Below are 21959 nucleotides of genomic sequence, written 5' to 3'. Positions count from 1 at the left end.
AGGGCTTGGAACATGAGCCTTCCTATTCAGATGCTGTTAAGGCCACCTGAAATTTCTAACACTTTACAGTTTTCCGAACAGAATATAATGCCTCACAGTGCCACCTGACTTTATCACAGCAAGAGAAAAGGCAGTTTGGCTCATCATGTCAGTGCAGACCTTCCCATCAGTCCTATTTTCCTCACTGTTTCCCTACAGTTCTGCAATTTTATGCCGAGAAAGTATTTGCCCAGCGCTCCTGTTCAAACAAAGAGTAATACTCGGTGGATTTTTTTGGGGTAGGATTTTTTTAACCTGTTTTTCTAATTACCCTGTTCAGAGATGTTACTACACACCTCTGAAGCAGGTGGGACTTGTGCCTGGACCTGTTCATGAGTAGGGACACTATCACTTTGCCACAAGCGAGTTCCCAGGGTTTGGTACTGGGACCAACCACTCCTACCCCTGGTTTTCCCTGATATACATTAATAATCTGGATCTTGGTGTACAGGGGACAGTTTTAAAGTTTAAAAATGACATGGAGCTTGGAAGAATTGTAGACTATGAGGAGCACAGTGTGGAACTCTAAAAGGCCATTGACAAGTTGACAAAGTGGGTGGTAGGTGACAGATGAGGTTCAATGCAGAGTAAGTGTGAGGTGATGCACTTTGGTAGGAAGAACATTGAAAGACAACATAAAATAGGAGCTACACTTCAAAAGCGGGTGCAGGAGTAGAGGCAGGACAGATGGAAAGAGCAGCTCATAAGGCATGCAGTATCATCAGCTTTATTAATAAGGGCATAGATTCCAATAGCACGGAGCAGATGTTGAACATGTACAAGAAACCTGTTAGACCTCAGCTAGAGTATTGTGTACAGTTGTGGACACCACATTATCAGAAAGATGTGAATGCATGGGAGTGAGTGCAGAAGCGGTTTGCAAGAATGGTTCCAGAAATAAGATAGTTTATAAGGATAGGTTTAAGAAGTTGTCACTGTTCTTGGAGAGAAGAAGGCTGAGAGGAAATCTGAAAGAGGCTTTCAAAATCAGGAGTAGGCTGGATATTGCAGGTAGGGAGAACCTGTTCATAAAAGAAAAATGAACAAGAGGGCATAGATTTAAAGCAACATGCAAACAAAACAAGGATGCTGTGAGAGAAAACCTTTTCACTCAGCAAGTAGCTAAAGTGTGAAATGCACTGCCTGGAAGTGTTGAGGAGGAAGGTTAATCGGGCATTTGGAGGGCACTGGATGATTATTTGGATAGAAATAATCTGCAAGGATCTGGGGAAAAGGCATGAAATTGGCACAAGGTAATAATATTCATTTGCACAAGAGTTTCATGTGAAGCAGCCTTCGATGTTCACAACATTAAAGGTACTAGCTGCAACTCACTGTGTTGAAGTAAAGAATATCAGCTCAACGAGGTCGTGCAGAATTGTGGACTATTCATTGTCACTTATTCCCATTTCTCATCAGAAAACACTATGTTATTTCTGTGTAGGAGGGGTTGCCATGGGTACCCACTTGGGCCCTAGTTATGCTTATCTCTTCATGAGGTACACGGAACATTCCTTGTTCCAGCCCTATTCTGACCCCACCCACAACTCTTTCTCTGATACATTGATGATGTCATTGGTGCTGCTTCCCTCTCTTATCTGGAATTGGAAAACTTCATCAATTTTGCCTGCAATTTCCACCCTGCTGTCACTTTCACCTGGTATATCTCTGACTCCTCCCATCCCTTGCTCAACATTTCTGTTTCCATTTCTGGGGATAGACTGGCCACTAATATCCATTACAAGTCCAGTGACTCCCACAACTACCTGGACTATACATCCTCACACCCCACTTCCTGCAAAGACTCCATCCCATTCTGTCGGTTCCTCCATCTCCGTTGCATATGTTCAGATGAGGCCAGCTTCGACAAGGGAACCTCCAAAATGTCCACCTTCTTCCTCACCTAAGGATTCCTCAGCTCCGTTGTCCACAGGGCTCTCAACCAGGTCCGACCCATTTCCCTCACGCTGCCTTCACCCCATCTCTTCCCTTGTGCAACAATAGGGTTACCCCTATCCTCACCTACCATCCCACCAGCATCCACATCCAGAAGATCATCAGACGCCATTTCTACCACCTCCAGTGAGATGCCACCACCACACACTTATTCCCCTGCCCTCCCTTGTCCGCCTTCCGCAGGGACTGATCCCTCTGGGACACCTTGTCCACACTTCCTTCACTCCCACCACCTCACCCTATAAGCAGCGAAGGTGCAATACCTGCCCATTTACCTCCCTCCCTCCCCATTATCCCGGGGCCCAAACATACCTTCCATGTGAAGCAACACTTCACCTGCACTTCCCAGAATCTAGTCTACTGCATTCACTGCTCACAGTGTGATCTCCTCTACATTGGGGGGGAAATGAAGCGTAGACTTGGCGACCATTTGCAGAACATCTACGTTCTGCTCGCAGAAAAGACCCTGAGTTACCAGTTGCCTGCTACGTCAAAGCACCACCTTGCTCCCTGGCCAACATCTCTGGCTCTGGATTGCCAGATATGTTGGCCAGCAAAGCTCAACATAAGCTGAAGGAACAACACATCATTTTCCACTTGGGGACCGTACAGCCCTCTGTACTCAATATTGAGTTCAGTAATTTTAGGGCCTAAACTCTCCCATGTCCCAGCCCCCTACCCCACACACCAGGTCTTGTTACCACATAGCCTGCTACTACACACCCCCTGATGTTAGTCACGAACAGTCCCCATTAACAACTACTCACCCTCCCATCCTGATTGTTAGCAACTCTTTTGCCTGTCCAACCGTCTTTCTCTCTCTTTGGACTCTATCCTATCATTTATTCCCTACCCCACCCACCTCCCTATTTGTTTGCACATAAACTGACATTTTCCCAGCCACCATCAGTTCTAAGGAAGGGTCACTGGTCCTGAAACATTAACTCTGTTGTTTTCTTCACAGATGTTGCCAGACCTGCTGAGCTTTTCCAGCAACTTTGTTTTTGTTTTTGGTTTTTACTGTGTTATTTCTACCCTGTTTCATTTAAACATTTTCACACAACACCATCCCACCCCCCGTTGTCATTTAACAATTTCATTTCTTTCACAATATCCTCCTTAAAAGGCGAACCATCTTGCAGGATCTGTACGAGGGATGGTCACTGACAGGGGCAAAGATTTAACATAATTCACTGACATAGCCTAAGTGAGTTGTCAGCTTAAATTGCAAACATTCATTAATCACTGAATTTTAATTGCTCTAATCTCATTTTTATTGGGGTGGGTGAGGGGGAAGGGAGAGTTGTTTGGTCACAAGGGAATGGTTTACAAGAAAGTATCAGGAGAGTAGGGTACTGAACTTTACTATCACTTTTTATGTCCTCCCTCTCTCAGTTCCTCTCTTAGGGCCCACAAACAGACTTGAATTTAAAAAAAGTTTAACATTAGTCAGAAGATGTACACTTTAAGCTGCATGATCTGGGGCATTCCTAATAATGATGAATGATAATAGTACTTGAAGTTACAAGCTTTAAAATTCCTTGAGGTTTCTGCTGTGGCAGTGGGTTGTCAGGTCAATAACCAGAGGCCCAGCAGGCTTGCTTGTTTGTGTTGTTGTTGGAATGAGAGAAGAAAATTGGCCAGAAACTCTGGGGAACTCCCTCTTCTTCAAGCTCTGCCATTGGATCTCCATGACCCTTCTGAGGCATGGGAGCAGGCCAGTAGGTTAAATGTTTCCTCCAGAGACAGCTTCTCTGACATTGTAGTTTCCTCAGTCCTGCTGCACAGTGTCAATTTAGATTGTATGCTCAAGCCCTGAGTAGAGCTTGAACCTGTGCCCTGCTGTTTCAGAGACAAGAATGCTGACTGCTGAACCAAAAAGCTAGAACGTGATATTACATCCTTCCACATTACAGAAATTGGCTTATTTAATACAGTGGTTAATATTTGTATTGCATTCACAGACTGGCATTTCTTACAAACTAATTAAACATCATTCATGAATTCTATCTACAGTAATTTCTAAACTGCAGTTAAAGTTTAAACTAATTTCTTTGCTTCAGTGATAATTTTCTGACAATTTATTCCATAATTCCATTAATCGAGGGATGAAAAGATATTTTCTCACTTCCATTCTTATACCAATTACCTCATTCTTAGCTTGGGTCTTTCCCTGCTTACTTCCTTTGTTGATTCTGTTTTAACCTTGAAACTTTAACTATATCAAATCAGAATCTTCTTTCCTAAAAAGGTCCATGGGCAGAATTCTATGTTTCCCCACTCCTAGGTACTAGGTTTTCAGGCAGGATGGCATCCATGTAATTTTTCAAATGACCTTCTCAAAGGCCTCTCACATATTTCCCAACCTCTCCACTGTTAGATAATTTCAGTCAGCCTGTTCAAAGATTTTATGACACATAGGACCTGATCCCAAGTCTCCTAGTCCAGAGGTAGGGACATTATCACTGAGCCACAAGACCCTACACTATGACATTTACAAGAGGAATGGGTGAGGCCTGGGGCAGCTGAAAGCCTTGCTATAACTGAGGCTTTTAAGTGGCCAATTATTGACCACGTAAAGAGTCTTTGCAGGTTTCAGCCTTCAGAAAGGGAGAAATCCAGAAGGCAGCCCAAGTATTAGTCAGAAAGGGGCAGAGTTTGGTGGGCAATGTTCCCTCTAAGCCACGTGGTTGCACATCCGCTCAGAGGCCCTGCATACTGCAATCAGACAATGCATTGATTTAAGATTTCAGAAGCTGCTGCTACGCACATGGAAGGACAAATTTAGAAGAAATGCAGCTGGTCGTCTCCATGTTCATCAACATCAGATAGCAGGAAGGGAAATGACGCCATCCTAAAAGTCATGACCCAAGTTCTTTAACTGGAGTGGAAAGTTCGGTCAACAGGCATCTCACATTTCATCAATTACTTAATATCCTCAGAATAAAGCAAATCTTGCTGTCTCCTCGGATGACCAACTCTTAAAAGGCGAACCAAAATGTTTTCTGAGGAAGGATCCAGACCTGAAACATCAGCCTTCCTGCTCCTCTGATGCTGCCTGGCCTGCCGCGTTCATCCAGCTCTACACCTTGTTATCTCAGATTCTCCAGCATCGGCATTCCTACTATCTCTTTGCTGGGTCTGAATTCCATCCCCTATTCCCAATTCCTCCGCCTCCGCCACATCTGCTCCCATGATGAGGCATTCCACTCCCGCACATCCCAGATGTCCAAGTTCTTCAAGGACCGCAACTTTCCCCCCACAGTGATCGAGAACGCCCTTGACCGCGTCTCCCGTATTTCCCGCAACACATCCCTCACACCCCGCCCCCGCCACAACCGCCCAAAGAGGATCCCCCTCGTTCTCACACACCACCCTACCAACCTCTGGATACAATGCATCATCCTCCGACACTTCCGCCATTTACAATCCGACCTCACCACCCAAGACATTTTTCCATCCCCACCCCTGTCTGCTTTCCGGAGAGACCACTCTCTCCGTGACTCCCTTGTTCGCTCCACACTGCCCTCCAACCCCACCACACCCGGCACCTTCCCCTGCAACCGCAGGAAATGCTACACTTGCCCCCACACCTCCTCCCTCACCCCTATCCCAGGCCCCAAGATGACATTCCACATTAAGCAGAGGTTCACCTGCACATCTGCCAATGTGGTATACTGCATCCACTGTACCCAGTGTGGCTTCCTCTACATTGGGGAAACCAAGTGGAGGCTTGGAGACCGCTTTGCAGAACAACTCCGCTCAGTTCGCAACAAACAACTGCACCTCCCAGTCACAAACCATTTCCACTCCCCCTCCCATTCTCTAGATGACATGTCCATCATGGGCCTCCTGCACTGCCACAATGATGCCAACCGAAGGTTGCAGGAACAGCAACTCATATTCCGCCTGGGAACCCTGCAGCCTAATGGTATCAATGTGGACTTCACCAGTTTCAAAATCTCCCCTTCCCCTACAGCATCCCTAAACCAGCCCAGTTCGTCCTCTCCCCCCACTGCACCACACAACCAGCCCAGCTCTTCCCCCCCCACCCACTGCATCCCAAAACCAGTCCAACCTGTCTCTGCCTCCCTAACCGGTTCTTCCTCTCACCCATCCCTTCCTCCCACCCCAAGCCGCACCCCCATCTACCTACTAACCTCATCCCACCTTCTTGACCTGTCCGTCTTCCCTGGACTGACCTATCCCCTCCCTACCTCCCCACCTATACTCTCTCCACCTATCTTCTTTTCTCTCCATCTTCGGTCTGCCTCCCCCTCTCTCCCTATTTATTCCAGTTCCCTCTCCCCATCCCCCTCTCTGATGAAGGGTCTAGGCCCGAAACGTCAGCTTTTGTGCTCCTGAGATGCTGCTTGGCCTGCTGTGTTCATCCAGCCTCATATTTTATCATCTTGGAATTCTCCAGCATCTGCAGTTCCCATTATCTCTGATATGGTTCCCACTGTTTCCTAATCATTCTTTTTCAGTAGAGACCCTTTCTGTTCATTATGTGCTTTAATGCTTTGCATATGCCTGTAGAAGGTGTAATTAGTAAGTTTGCAGATGACACAAAAATTGGTGGTGTTAGTGAGGAAGTTAGGCTGTAGCCCGATATTCATCAGTTGGTAAACTGGGCAAAAAAGGTTCACTAGGATGATCCCTGGTATGGAGGGATTGTCTTATGAGCAAAAAACTAAGCAAAGTTGGCACTGTAATACAAAAGAATGAAAGGTAAACTCTTTGAAACATGCATCATTCTTAAGGGGCTTGACAGAGTAAATGCTGAGAGGATGTTTCCCTTCATGGTAGAGCCTATGACTGGAGGGCATGGTCTCAGAGTAAAAGGATACCAATTTAGGACTGAAATAAGGAGGAATTTCTTCTCAAAGAGGGTTGTAAGTCTTTGGAACTCCTTGCCATAGAAAGCTGTGGGGGCAGAGTCTTTCTGTATGTTTAGACCAAGATAGATAGTTTCTTGATCAGTAGGGCAACCAAGGGTTACAGGGAAAGGGCAGGAAAGTGGATGTGAGGAATGTTGGATCAGCCATGATCCTATTAGATAGTGGAGCAGGCTCAAGGGGCCAAATGGCCTACTCCTGAACCTATTTCTTATGGTCTTACCAGCAACAACCACATCCCAGAGTGAATTTTAAAAAAAATGAAGTGTCCAGGTACTTTTTGAATAGCTCCAGAGCTTTGCCTTTAGGACAATACCTGGGACACCACAGTAGGCATGCCACCTTGTGCCTATGTGTGGTTCAGGTTATCAGCCCAGAACTGTGTTTCTGCCTGTAATCCTGTGTTTTTTTTTCCTTTATTCAAACATGGGATGAGGGTGTCACTGAGGCAGCATTTATTGTCCATCCCTAATTGCCCAGAGGGCAGTTAAGAGTCAGCCACATTGCTGTGGGTCTGGAGTCACACGTAGGCCAGACCAGGTATGGATGGCAGTTTCCTTCCCTGAAGAACATTAGTGAGCCAGGTGGGTTTTTCCGACAATCGATAATGGATTCACAGTCGTCATTAGATTCTTAATTCCAGACAGTGATTGAATTCAAGTTTCACCATCTGCCATGGTGGGATTTGAACCTGGGTCCCCAGAACTGGGTTATCTGGGTCTCTGGATTAACAATCCAGCGATTATGCCACTAACCATTGTCTCCCCAGTGATGCAGAACTTCCATTTCTTTTTCTCCTGATAACTTAGAAACCTTGCTTATTTACCGTTTCTCAAGGCCAAGCAGCCCTAGTTTTTCAAATCTTTTTTTGCTGTATCTCAGTCCTCTACTGGTAAAAAATAATCTTCATGGTCCTTCAGTGCACTGACTGGTTCATAGTCATAAGAGTTGAAAACTTTCTGCTTGCGCTGAGGTGATCAAAAATTTACACAGTACTCATCTTTGTTAAAAGAAAGATAGTTTGACGAATGGAGATGTCTGAAGAAATATATGATCTGATAAGAAAAGGGAAAACAAGTGAATGAAGCTTATTGTTTTTCAAAGGACATACAAATTATATTACAAAAATATCGGCTCTGTTATAAGAGGAAATGGAGAAGCTAGGATACAAAGTTAGTTGGCTAGCAGAAGCAAATGGTTTGGATAAAGGAATGTAGCTAGATTGAAGAAGGGTCAGTGTGGCATCACTTCATCCACACGCTAGTAACTCTTTCTGGTGTTTTTTCTAAATTGGATTCACTCATAGTTGCATTAGATTGCACTTTCCTCTTGTCTGCTAATTTTTCTTTCTTTCCTGGGTCACCTGCAAACTATTCATCGTAGCTATGTTCTGAGGAAAAGATAGTGGACGCAAAATGTCAACTCTGTTTTTTCCTTCACAGATGCTGCCGGATCTGTTGAGCCTTTCTAGCAATTTTGTTTTTGTATCCATTGTAGCTTATTGACAGCCCTTTATCAAATCGAGTTTGTAAACCATCTGCGAGGTACTCAAGTGATTCCCTTACTTCTCGCTTATTCCTGGCTTTGGCCCGTTGTACCAGGCCCTCCCCTTGAGAGTTATTTCACATAGTTTTCCCAATGTTTACTCTCTCAGTTTATCTGATACCATTATTAATGAAGCACAAATCTTAATTGGTGCTTAAAAATGCCCTTAAAGGATTGGATTATTGGATCATGTCCAGTTTCAGAAAAATCATAATAGAGAAATCCTCAGGGGCATTTTATGTGCAAAATATTTCCTTCTTACCATTGCTGTAAGGAAAATGAGTCATTTCATACCCAAGATTCTCATTTTGTGGTTTCATGACATTTTTAATGTGCGCAGCTTGGCATTCTGTCGTTTACAAACAAAACGGTCCTTCAGCTGATTGAGGTACATCTTAGATTTTATAGTCCTGCTTTACCCTTTCGCTTTTTGTTTACTAGGAGTCCTATCATAAATTTAAAGTAATTTGCAAAAGAACCAGAGGTGAGGTGATGAGAAATTATGTTATCCAATCAGTTGATACAATATGGAATTCTCTGCTGAAAGGGTTGTAGAAACAGATTTAATAACAAAGTTTAAAAGGGAATTGAAAAAATGTTTTCAGTTGAAGAAAAAAATTACAATTGCATGGGAAGTGCAGAGTAGTGGAACTAAATGTGGTCACCCTTCTGCACTGTGTCATTCTCTAATTCTATAACACAGCAGTGCAAAAACCAAGTCCCTTGATGCATTAGTGCTTACGGAAATTCCAGTAATACGGATCAGAAATTTTTCCCACTTTTTGTTAAGTGTGAGGGTGAGTACATTAGGTGGCAACTGCCTTGTATCTCGACGAAAACTGGTCCAAGTACACAATGGATGAGTTCATTGGGGAGCTACCTGGATCATATTATCAGAAGCTGGCAGTATCTGGGATGTGAAGTTGGCTTGTTCAGATTTGCTCCTCAGGGATGCAGAGAAACCTTTATACTCAGACTTTTTTCTTCTGGAGTGGAGATCGAAGAGAGATGAGGGGTATTGGAGACAAGGGCAGGGGGTGGCTATCAGATGCCATCCCCTTGCCCCATCTGTGAATCTAATTGGGACAATTGTAGGCCATTAATTGACCAATGATGGGCCTTAATTGTTGGCGGTTTGAGGAGGTTCTTGTCAAGAACTCACTGAGGGGGGTTTTCTCCAGAGCTAGCTTGCCCAATCATTTTCCCTACTTGCTGGTAGGGAAGTGCTGCCAATAACCACCATTTTTTTGGAGGATGGAGTGTAGGGGTTTTGGGTGAAACAGATCATTCTTTTTTCTTTTTTTCAAGTACATGATGTGACTCTATTAAGATTGTTGTTTCATGAATTGGATAAAAATATTATTCGACCTCAGGCTATTTTCCCAAAAAAAATCTGTTTATTACTTGAATGCTCCAACAGAGTCCTTCACAGTAATACAGCTGACCATGTGACTCTAAAATGAATTTAATGCACTGCATCCCTCACTGACAAGAGAGCCACATAAATGAGGGGACACCAGTCAGCACTGCTGCCTGTTGCAGTTCTGGTTGGGTATATTTCAGGAGACTTCAGCATAGGACATCCCATCCTGTTCAAATCATTTCTACGTTGGTTTTGCTTCTGTTCACTGCCTTCCTCTGATGAATTAGAAAGGAAATGGACTAAATTCACACTAACAACCAATCAAATGAGCCTTTTCTCCCCCTCATTTCTGGGTATAATTTTAAGGGTAATAAATAAGTGTTCAAATGTGGTTTTCTTTTTAACATTCAGATAGCTTTTTACTTGAGTCAGTGTCCTAAGAATAATCTTCAATTCATCAAGTCTCCAGTTTAATTCTAGAGGGTTGTTAACCTTACTTTTGCCTTGGACAGATGGTCAGGATCTGTTGAATGGAAGGGTGACAGTGGCTGTGTGTTTCTCACTGCTGTGGCAGCTTGTGAGTTTCCAGGTGTTACTGGACTTAACCCTCACCTTGAGAAGGGTAGCAAGGTGCTGGTGAGGACTGGGAATTATGTGTGTAACCCTCAAATCAGAAGTCTGAACAGCTGGGAGCACTTTGAGCAATAATAACTGTCTTTGAACTTTTCTTTATCCTTTAACTCTGACCCTCTGAACTTTCTTTACCTCCTTGTTTATATTTATACAGTAATGTATGAATTGGACTGTGGTGACCCTTCCATGTTTGATCTTAATCAGCTCAAAGTCGGATTTGAGACTTTGTTATCTTTAATTGCCTTCCTTAGTGTTGATGCTGTTAATAATACCATTCAGGGAGTGATTTTTCTTTCATTGATACTCCACTGATGATCTGCAGCATTCCTGGAACATAATGTTTCAGCGATAAATGTTTTGGGTTTGCTTTGTCTCACAGCATTATTTCTGGAAGAAGAGGTAGTGAGGTGTCAGAGCCCAGTATTTTTCAACCTTACTGTTAACTTTGGTAGAATGCACTCTACTTTGAAATAGAGGAAATTACAGATAATGTTAGAAATGCACAGCAGGTCAGTGAGCATCTGAACGAGGAAGACAGGTTACCGTAAGATGTAGAAGCAGAAGTAGGCCATTCAGCTGATTGACGGCACCCACCATTCAATGAGATTATGGTCTATTTCATCATCCGCAGCTCAATCTTCCTGCCTTTGCCCCCATAACCCTTGGTTCCTTTACTGACTAAAAATCTGTCTCAGCCCTGAACATACTCAATGACCCATCAGGCCTCAGGGCTAATGATTCCACCAATTCACTAACCTCTGAAAGAAGAAGTTCCTCCTCATTGCTGTCCTGTACTAAGATTATTCCCTCTAATCCTAAATTCTCCCACAAGTGGAAGCACCCCACATCTACCCTGTAAAGTCATCTAAGAATCTCGTATGTTGCAATGAGGTTGCTTCACATTCTTTAAAATTCAAATTCCGTATTACTGGAATTTCCGTAAGCACTGAGTACAGGCCTAATCTACTTAATATTGCCTCTAAAGGCAATCCCTTCATTGCTAATTCACCAGCGTTCGCACTGCTGGTGTTTCTGCTTCCCCAGAGTTGAGTAAGCCTGTTCTAAACTGTCTTCAAAGCCAGCATATCTGTCTTTAGGTTATGGGTACTAAACTGTTCACAGTAACCCAGCCGTGGTATAATTTTAACAAAACGTCTCCACTTTTATACTCCACCCCTTTGAACTAACAGCTCGCATTTCATTTGTCTTCCCTATTATCCACTAAACTTGTATGCGAGGTTAATAAAACAACCAAAATGCTCTGGATCAGGAACAAAAACAGAAGTTGCTAGGAAAGCTCAGCAGGTCTGGCAGCATCTGTGAAGAAAATATCAGAGTTAACATTTTAGGACTCTTCCTCAGAACTGAAACAACTGATTTTTTTTTCTCACAGATGCTGCCAGGCCTGCTGAGCTTCTCCAACAACTTCTGTTTTTGTATGCTGGCTTTGTGGGATTTTGTATGAGGAATTCCAAATCCCCAGGTGCTGCAGCTTTCTGCAGTCTTTCTCAATTTGAACAATACTCTGCTCCTCGATTCTTCCTGCCAATATGCATAACCTCACATTTATTCCATCTGCTAAGTTTTTGCCCACTCGCATAACTTGTCAGTATCTTGCTGTGATTTTTTTTGTATCATCCTCACTATTTGACTTCCCACCTATTTTTGTACTATCCACAAACTTTGCTTTGGTACATTTGCTTTCCTCGTCCAAGGTAATATTGCATATTATGACTGTGGGTTTTGTTCTCTGCTGATGTTTACTGTGATTTCTCCCCCGCCAATGTACTTCCTGCTAGCGTAGCTCACTGTAGTTGGTTCCATTCTTAGATGTTTCAATTGCTCATGTTGCCTAGTTTCCACTCTCCCACCATTTTTGGCTAAACAAATCCATTCCCGAAAAGTACAGGAGCAGCTACAGTACATTCAACTCCTTGAATTTGTTCTGACATTTAGTCCTGTCATGTTTGATCTGATTGAAGCCTTAAATTCACTTTCCTGCTCCAGTCTATACCTCTTAACTCCATTGTAGATCAAAAATCATTGTAACACAGTCTCGAATATATATTTTTCTCTTTGTAGGAAAGAATTCCAAAGACTGATGACCTTTCAGAGATAAGAAACTCCTCCTTGTCGTGTTCTTAAATGGAAAATCCCTCCCTAATTCTAGACTCACTCCATGAAGGGTAAACATACTCTCAGCATCCCTGTGGCCTGCTGTGTTCCCAAAACATTTGAGTCATGAACACTTTGACAGAGGGTTCTTGACAATCAAACATCCTGCAATTTCTATATTCTTATAACTAAAACTGAGACAGAAACGCACCATGTTCTCAATGCTCCGATGATTTTTCTCCTGGATTAGAGTGTCCTGGAGATTAATATTTTGCCCTTGTAGACTCTCATTCCATGCTAGAGAACAGCTGTCTCTCTCTTCAGATCCTTTGAGGCAAAGTCAATGTTGATGCCAGCCACCTGCCTGTATCTCATGGAAGAGATTAGTGACCGTTGGCTTGTCACACACATGGACAGTGACTCCTGCTGAATAGGTACTGAGGCAGAAATTCAACCTGGTTACTTATACCCTGCAATCACACTCCCCACCACAACCTCACTCCCCACCGCAACCCCACGCCCCACCACAACCTCACTCCCACCGCAACCCCACGCCCCACCATAACCTCACTCCCACCGCAACCCCACTCCACACCGCAACCCCACGCTCCACCGAAACCACACACCCCACCACAACCCCACCGCAACCCCACTCCCCACCACAACCCCACTCCCCACCACAACCACACACCCACCGCAACCCCACTCCGCACCACAACCTCACTCCCACCACAACCCCACTCCCCACCACAACCCCACTCCACACCGCAACCCCACACCCCACCGCAACCCCACTCCCCACCGCAACCCCACTCCCCACCGCAACCCCACTCCCCACCGCAACCCCACTCCCCACCGCAACCTCACTCCCACCACAACCCCACTCCCCACCGCAACCTCACTCCCACCGCAACCCCACTCCCCACCGCAACCCCACTCCCCACCACAACCTCACTCCCCACCGCAACCCCACGCCCCACCACAACCTCACTCCCACCGCAACCCCACGCCCCACCATAACCTCACTCCCACCGCAACCCCACTCCACACCGCAACCCCACGCTCCACCGAAACCACACACCCCACCACAACCCCACCGCAACCCCACTCCCCACCACAACCCCACTCCCCACCACAACCACACACCCACCGCAACCCCACTCCGCACCACAACCTCACTCCCACCACAACCCCACTCCCCACCACAACCCCACTCCACACCGCAACCCCACACCCCACCGCAACCCCACTCCCCACCGCAACCCCACTCCCCACCGCAACCCCACTCCCCACCGCAACCTCACTCCCACCACAACCCCACTCCCCACCGCAACCTCACTCCCACCGCAACCCCACTCCCCACCGCAACCCCACTCCCCACCGCAACCTCACTCCCACCACAACCCCACTCCCCACTGCGACCCCATGCTCCACCGCAACCCCACTCCCCACCACAACCTCACACCCACCGCAACCCCACTCCCCACCACAACCCCACTCCACACCGCAACCCCACACCCCACCGCAACCCCACACCCCACCGCAACCCCACTCCCCACCGCAACCCCACTCCCCACCGCAACCCCACTCCCCACCGCAATCCCACTCCCCACCGCAACCTCACTCCCACCACAACCCCACTCCCCACCGCAACCTCACTCCCACCGCAACCCCACTCCCCACCGCAACCCCACTCCCCACCGCAACCCCACTCCCACCACAACCCCACTCCCCACTGCGACCCCATGCTCCACCGCAACCCCACTCCCCACCACAACCTCACACCCACCGCAACCCCACTCCCCACCGCAACCTCACTCCCACCACAACCCCACTCCCCACTGCGACCCCATGCTCCACCGCAACCCCACTCCCCACCGCAATCCCACTCCCCACCGCAACCCCACTCCCCACCGCAACCCCACTCCCCACCGCAACCCCACTCCCCACCGCAACCCCACTCCTCACCGCAACCCCACTCCTCACCACAACCCCACTCCCCACCACAACCCCACGCTCCACCACAACCCCACTCCCCACCACAACCCCACTCCCCACCACAACCCCACGCTCCACCACAACCCCACTCCCCACCACAACCCCACTCCCCGCCACAAACCCACTCCCACCGCAACCCCACTCCATACCACAACCGCACTCCCCGCCGCAACCCCACTCCCCACCACAACCCCACTCCCCACCGCAACCCCACTCCCCACCGCAACCCCACTCCCCACCGCAACCCCACTCCTCACTGCAACCCCACTCGAACTGCCAACCCCATTCTCAACTACAACCTCATTCTCCACTCTTGTGGCCATCAACATGCTGAGGTACTCTAACAGTAAATTTGTCAACAAGAGAATTTATGGGTAGCACAGTGGCTCATTGGTTAGCACTGCTGCCTCACAGTGCCAGGAACCTGGGCTCTATTCCACCCTTGGCTGACTGTCTGTGTGGAGTTTGCACATTCTCCGTGTGGGTTTCCTCCGGGTGCTCCGGTTTCCTCCCACAGTCCAAAGGTGTGCAGGCTAGGTGGATTGGCCATGCTAACTTGCCCGTAGTGTACGGAGATGTGCAGATTAGGTAGAACGTAGGGCACTGGGTCTGGGTGGGATGCTCTGAGGGTCAGTGTGGACTAGTTGAGCCAAAGGGCCTGTTTCTATACTGCAGGGATTCTGTAATTCCCTCAACTTTCAGCTGGTCTGTGACCACAACAAGTCTTTTATTTTGCATGTGTGTATCTGTAATGGGTTGGGTCTTCTCCTTTATGTGAGATATGAGACATAGGTACAGAGGCACTACAGTTGGAGCCATCTCCATATGAGGATTACCATCATGCAGGCCATCGTATATCTGAAAATGTGGGTCTGGTACCTGTATTGTGCTCAACAGGACACTACTGTAAGGTTTGCTGCACTCCAGAGAGGCATGGACCTTGAAGAGGCAGTTGCCCTAGATCACTAAAGTTCGTATGAGGATGAGGAGAAAGATAAGAGGATGGTGCCGATTCTATGGAGGGAGACGAGTGGGGCTTGGTCAGGAGTCCAAGCTGTCATCATGGTGCTTTGAAGAACAGAATACATCCAATCCACCTGAGTTTCAAGTGAGTGTTGCTCGTCCAACTAGCTCTAAACATGAAAGGACATCCATTAAACACGCAACCTTAAACAGTTCTTATTGCAAGTGAAGAATACACATCACTGCGGCAGTCTCAGTGTCTGCATTTCTTATCTTCACTTCTTCCCATTTTGCCAGTTTTCCCATTAAAGAATGGAAGTTCAATTTAACAACACGAATGAATATCACACAAGTGAACCATGCAGTGTTCTAGTTAACACCACAGCCTCTGTTGTTACCATTTCTAAATAATGTTCCTGTTCTGACTTTGGGTGAGATTAACGCAGCCAATTGCACTGTTGTGGCAGTTGTACTTGTCTTGAAAGTGCCTTTAGGGGTACCTCCACTGGTTACGCACCCACATCAAATGCAAGGGCGGACACCATCAGAGGGCCTGCTGCATAGATAAAACCCCAGTCGGAGGGCTCAGGAGGCTGTAAATGATGATGATGCTTTACTAGGGCTGCCTGCCTTATCCTTATCAGTGATTGCTTAGCCTTTGAATGTAGCTGTGCATCACTGGAGGGGACCAGCTGAGGGCTGCTGGTATTTACTGCAGGCAACTTTGTATGATCAGTGCCCCTAATTGGTCAGTGAATTACAGAGAATTGCATGCCGTCTGTACATGTCAGTACACTGTTTCAGAATTCACCCCAAATCCTGCCACATAGCCTGCCAATTAGCCTCTCTCTCTCTCTCGATGGTGGAGCTCTGAGTGATGGTTATGCACATAAACTAAGCTCCTTCATTTTGTGCCCATGACAACACACTGCCTCACATAGACATAGATATCACATTGCTGATCAGAGTACAGCCTCCTTACTTGTGAATCCTGAGGCTGTGCACTTCTATCTTAGCTAATGTGGTTGTGTCATGATTTGAGGGGAACTACCCATAGCTGTCTTTGCCACTCTCGCCACCATTTGTTGACCAGAAATGTGCTCCTCACCCAGCATCATCCTTACCACCATGCCCCTGAACTCATTAATGTGAGCGTGCCTGGAGGTGCACTTGAATGATGTGGCAGTGCTGGGCCTGCGGTTTCCACGTATTCTGAGGATGCCAATGATGTTGCTGGGGAGTTGGCATATTGTCCCTCGTCTCTAGCTCTGTGGGAGACACAAGATCAAAATAATTAATCTCTAATAGTTCATGGCTGTTCCGTGCTGAGCTTCCCAATGCAAATGAAGTTTTGCTTTGTTATTGGATGGGGCAAAGTGCACTAAATATCCTTCGTTTATAGAATGCAATGACTTTTCACCCTCTCCTATTGGTATTCGGACTATTTCCCACTTCCTTATTTGGTGCTACAATTGCAGTCACAATGGCAAGCTGGTCTGCTCCTCCTCCTCTTGTTCACAAACTCTTGTTAACACAGCTCTCTTCACGTGCCAGGACAAAAGAGCAACAACGCTAGCCTCTCCCACTAATTCCAGTATCTCATTTCAGTACTAAATGAAAACTAAAAAAACTGTGGATGCAGTAGATCAGGAACAAAACCAGAAGTCGCTGGAAAAGCTCAGCAGGTCTGGCAGTACCTGTGAAGAAAAAAAATCAGAGTTAACGTTTCGGGGCCCAGTCACCCTTCCTGAGAAGAAGAACAGTTTAACTCTGATTTGTTTTCTTCACAGATGCTGCCGGACTTGCTGAGCTTTTCCAGCAACTTCTGTTTTTGTTTCACATTTCAATATGCTGCTCCATTTTTGATTGCTGCAATCTCTTCAGGCTGCTTAACCGGTGGCCACAGACCTGGGGGGGCTGTCATTTGGATATCACACTGCATTCATCTGGGTCCTCCTCATGCCATTGAAATGGGAGTAGGCCATTCAATCCATTTAACCTGCATTGCCATTAAAAATTATGGCAAATGATCTCGTCAATGCTATTTTACCTTTACTATATCCATATTTCTTAGCATTCTATTAAAATTCTCCAGAAATCGTGGGCCGAAGGGCCCGTACTGTGCTGTACTGTTCTGTGTTCTAACTCTGTTGATTTCTGTCATAAACCTGTTCAGTGATTGAGCTTCCACAATTGTCTCTTCACATGCTTTATCAGCTCCAGCTGGTTTGACTTGGAGTGGCATTGCCAAATCTTGGGGCTACTTTACTATGGGGAGCCTGGCCTGTGTCTCTCCTCCTCCTCCTCCTGTTCTCTCCAGCAGTGTGTTGTAAAACCACCACTATGCCCTTAAATCGAGCCTGAGTTTTCCATTTATGACTCTTTCCCTTGCTCACTGCTGTAAATTAGCCAGATCTATCTTTCAGCTAATTAGGACTAATCTTCTGGAAAATTGTGATTCATAACTGTTCTCCTCCAGGTTGGGATTGGGAGCAGGAAGTGGAAACATTACTGGGGGTTTGGAAGGACTGCGATCGGACTGAAAAGAGATACCTCTGATGATCTTCTTTGTGTTTCTCTGTTGATATGGGAATGGAAAGAGGAGGAATCAAAGTGGAGGGAACGCAAAAGAGCAAGATAATAAAACGAACCTTTCATGCTGAAGTGATTCAGATCCATTGTAATTTTCAAGAGTCCTGTCTTTTGAAATGATGGTAAATTATGCTGCGAGTTCAGCCAGCAGGACATAGTTTAAACTATAAAAAGGTAAATTTATCTCCGGAGTTTTGTTAAACAGAAAGTTTGATTTGCATGTGGAATAAACTGACAAAGTGAGAAGTGCAAGCACTCTGGAATCTGTCGCATGCAGAAGTGGACCTCTCTGGATGGATGAATAAAACTGGGCCTTTATCCACACCAATTACTATTCTTATCAAAAATGCACAGTGCTATCTTATTGTGTGTTACTGGCAGGCAATAATCTTCTTGGATTTGATTTAAGAGGCTGTATCTGACTGGAGCAAGAACTGTACTATGATGCCCGGAATCTTTTCTTGAGGAATGTGGGATATTTTTCAGATTGAGATCACTTGTTTTGAACGGCAAAATTCTCCAATCTAAATGACTTGATTATTTCTGGACAACACGGCAGCATGATGTCTTGCCAGAGAAAATGTCAGTGTAAAATCACAGGAATTTCTGAAAATGTGACTAATTTCCGTATCCAAAGCAACTGGATCCCTTCATCAATGAAATCAGCAAGTTCATAGCAGGCCACTGGGGAGAAAACTTAGCCAAGAGAAAGGAATTCCTTAAAGGGGCACCTAAAATTGGGATCAGTTACAACATACTTCACATTTGAAATGATGCAGAGCAATATTAGTTGGCAGACCGTTGGTTTGTCAGAAAATCATGGAACTTGGAGAGTGGGCAGGAAAGTGGAGTTGAAACTCAAGATCAACTGTGATGATATTGAATGCTGGAGCAGGCTCAGTGGTCCTGCCGTTATTTTTGTGTTATTGTTATTGGAAAGCTAATCCAGGAGTTGAATTTAGCCAGTTCCTTACTGAAAGAATGAAAAGGATGTTGATATGCTGCTGCAATGGGGTAGTTGAGGCAAATACCAAATCTGCCCTGAAGGGGAAGCAAGATAAGTAGGAGGGAGAAAGGGAGGAGGCTCATAAGTTGCTAGCATAGCTGGACTGAACAGTTGGTTTCTGATTGTAAATTTTGTTGATATATGTAGGCCTTATTTGGCAAAACAATTTTTAATTGTCCTCAATTAGATACTCCAAGGGTGGCTCATGTCGGGGTGTGGTATGAGTCAAAATTGAACATTGGTGCAATAGAGATAACAGTGGTTAGGGCTGATTAGAAGGTGCTTAATATCAAGAGCGCCATTCCTGATCTAGGTATTCTGAATAAAAACCAAAAGAACTGCAGATGCTCTAAATCAGGTACAAAAACAGAAGTTGCTGAAGCAGCTCAGCAGATCTATCAGCCTCCAGTTCTCAGGAAGGGTCATCGGACCCAAAACGTTAACTCTGACATTTTTCTTCATAAATGTTGCCAGACCTGCCTAGCTTTTCCAGAAACTTCTGTTTTTGTTCTAGGTGTTCGGATGTTGCAAACATTTGATTAATGTAGAGAGTCTTTCGTTCCCCATCTTTCACCTTCTGTTGATAAGCACAATATTGACTGAATGAGAACAAGCAGATTTCATTGAACTCACTAATCTATCATTGGTATGTGAAGGCAAACTGAAACATTAATCCAACTAAACATGTACCACTTCTCTTTTCAATCAATTCCAAAAATATTTCCATATTACTCATTCAGCTGCAGGCAATTCTAAGGTACAAGAGCTGCATACATGGACACTGCACATGTGTATGCACTGTTCAGTTATTAACCCAAAGGCCATGCCAGCAGCATTTGGCCATAAATTCTTGTGTTTGGTAATAAACCCCCATAATTTTATTTAAATGTGCCATCACAATAAAGTTCTCTTCCTGCAAACATTGATGGCAGGAAGCAGAGAAATTCTTCTGGTGTCCTGACCAACATTTGCTCTTTGTTTAACAAATAAACATATCATTGATTTTGTTGCATTTTGAGGGACTGACACTTTAGTTGCCATATTTACCATGTGGGTGGGAGGAAATGGGTCCATTACTTTCTGACTTTTCCTTCATGGTGACAGCATTCGCTTAACTATCGGGATAAAACAGAGAAAAATATTTCACTTCTAAGCCAAGGTTGGTACCTTTAGGATGTCCCATTAACAGTGAGTTACTTTTTGAAATGTAGTTACTGTTATTATGTCAGGTAACACAATGTAGCAGCACCTGTACCAGTGTTCACAGTCTCTAAGGTACTCGTCTGCCTGTGCCTAAACAAAGCTGTTCACTGTATTTCGGTACACATGACAATAAAATCAATCCTAAATCCTATAAACAATTCCTTTTGTCTATAATTTGTAACCCACGATAACCATCGACCTATTCTGGACTTCCCATATAGATGTGACACTCAAGAAGACACAACAACGCTTCTTCCTCAGGCTGCTCAGGAAATTTGACATGTCTTTAAGGTCCCATATTCATGCACCAATAGTGATCAGAAAAGTTTCACAGTAAGTTCATGTGATTCAAAACCTTCTTCAGTTGTCAGCTGGAGGACCAGTGTGAAAACTGCAGTCAGATTACATGTCCATCACATCAAAGATTGCAGGGAGAAGCCATTCCTGTTTTAGCAGACTCAATGAGGTCACCTCATGTACCTTGACCAAGTGGCCTTTTCTTGATACGTACCTTTTAACCATCTTAATAAGTTTTGATTCCTGTAAATTAGCCTCTCTAAAATAGTGGCCCACCTGAATATCTCTCCCCTGACATCCTCCACCAACTTAAATATATCTTTCGGGATCTATATTAATAGGTTCACCAGTGAAATTGTGACCTTAACACATAGTAAAAGTCAGCTGCAACTTCTCAATTTGTTAGCTCACTAGTGATTTCAATTCAAGGTCCATAAGACCTGACCAATTAAAGTGTGTTGGTGCATTTATTTCAACTCTAAATGTCAGGTTGCTCCAAGAAGGGAGTATTTTGAAGAACAATTTCCATATAAAAGGCTTATTATCAACGTGTCTATCTGCTAATGGCAATAATCCATTATGTTTGTGACTGGAATAGAGACCTTGAGCTGATTAAATAAATCCCTTGCTGGTGCCTCACTCTTCAATCAATGTTCTGTTTTACAACAGCACAATAAATAGCCTGTGCATGATGTACTCAGGTGCACCTCATTCCTCCCTGAGAAATATAAAACTTTTCATTGCAGGCCAGTGGTAGAAGCTATTGACTTATGAGAATTATTATATATTTTATCACCCACACAATTTGACCATGGTATCAATTTTAGAGTGAGGACACAGTCCAGAAAATCTCCCTTTCCAGAGATTCAGTGCTTTTCAGTTCAATAAAGAGCTTGTATTACTTGTGTTTTACCATATAAATCAACAGGTGCAACTTTGGTTTCATGCTTTAAAATGTTTTAAATGAAGCATAATAACTCTAATTTTAGCAAGATACAGGAGCTGCAAATGATCATAAGGCTGTCAGCAGAAATTGCAAATGTTGGCTACTTTGACCAAGTAGCATGGTAAGAAGCATCTGGTAGTGTTTGACCCTCTCAGGTGGGTGTGGCTGGGTTTCCAGCCACACCCCAGGTCATCTCCCAAGGAAAGCCAACTCTTCTCTGCTGGGCAGCCAAACCCTTTAGGGCATCATAGGCAGCAGGTCTCAATTAGGGCCAAAAAAATGCCAGACTTGCTGTCTGCAATTGTTCCAAGAGCAGGAGAATTAGGAGCAGGGGCAAGCTGTTCAAACCCTTCAAGACTGCTTCAGCAATCAACAATTCTTAGCTGATCCAATTGTGGTCTCATC

General features: G+C 45.1%; 1 protein-coding gene across 2 annotated transcripts in view; it reads left to right on the top strand.

Moving 5' to 3' along the window:
• The window catches only part of rsph9 (radial spoke head component 9), a 55193-nt gene that overhangs the window by 22919 nt on the left and 10315 nt on the right, over positions 1–21959 (top strand). The window contains exon 5 of one of the 2 annotated variants that reach the window (XR_009445653.1): positions 15445–15655. The exons of the other annotated variant lie outside the window; for it this stretch is intronic. The gene's annotated coding sequence lies outside the window, so the exon portion shown is untranslated. The remainder of the gene's footprint in view (positions 1–15444; positions 15656–21959) is intronic. 2 annotated transcript variants of the gene reach the window in all.

Source organism: Stegostoma tigrinum, chromosome 4, assembly GCF_030684315.1.
Source record: "Stegostoma tigrinum isolate sSteTig4 chromosome 4, sSteTig4.hap1, whole genome shotgun sequence".
Classification (NCBI taxonomy): domain Eukaryota; kingdom Metazoa; phylum Chordata; class Chondrichthyes; order Orectolobiformes; family Stegostomatidae; genus Stegostoma; species Stegostoma tigrinum.
This window is presented reverse-complemented; position numbering and strand designations above follow the sequence as displayed.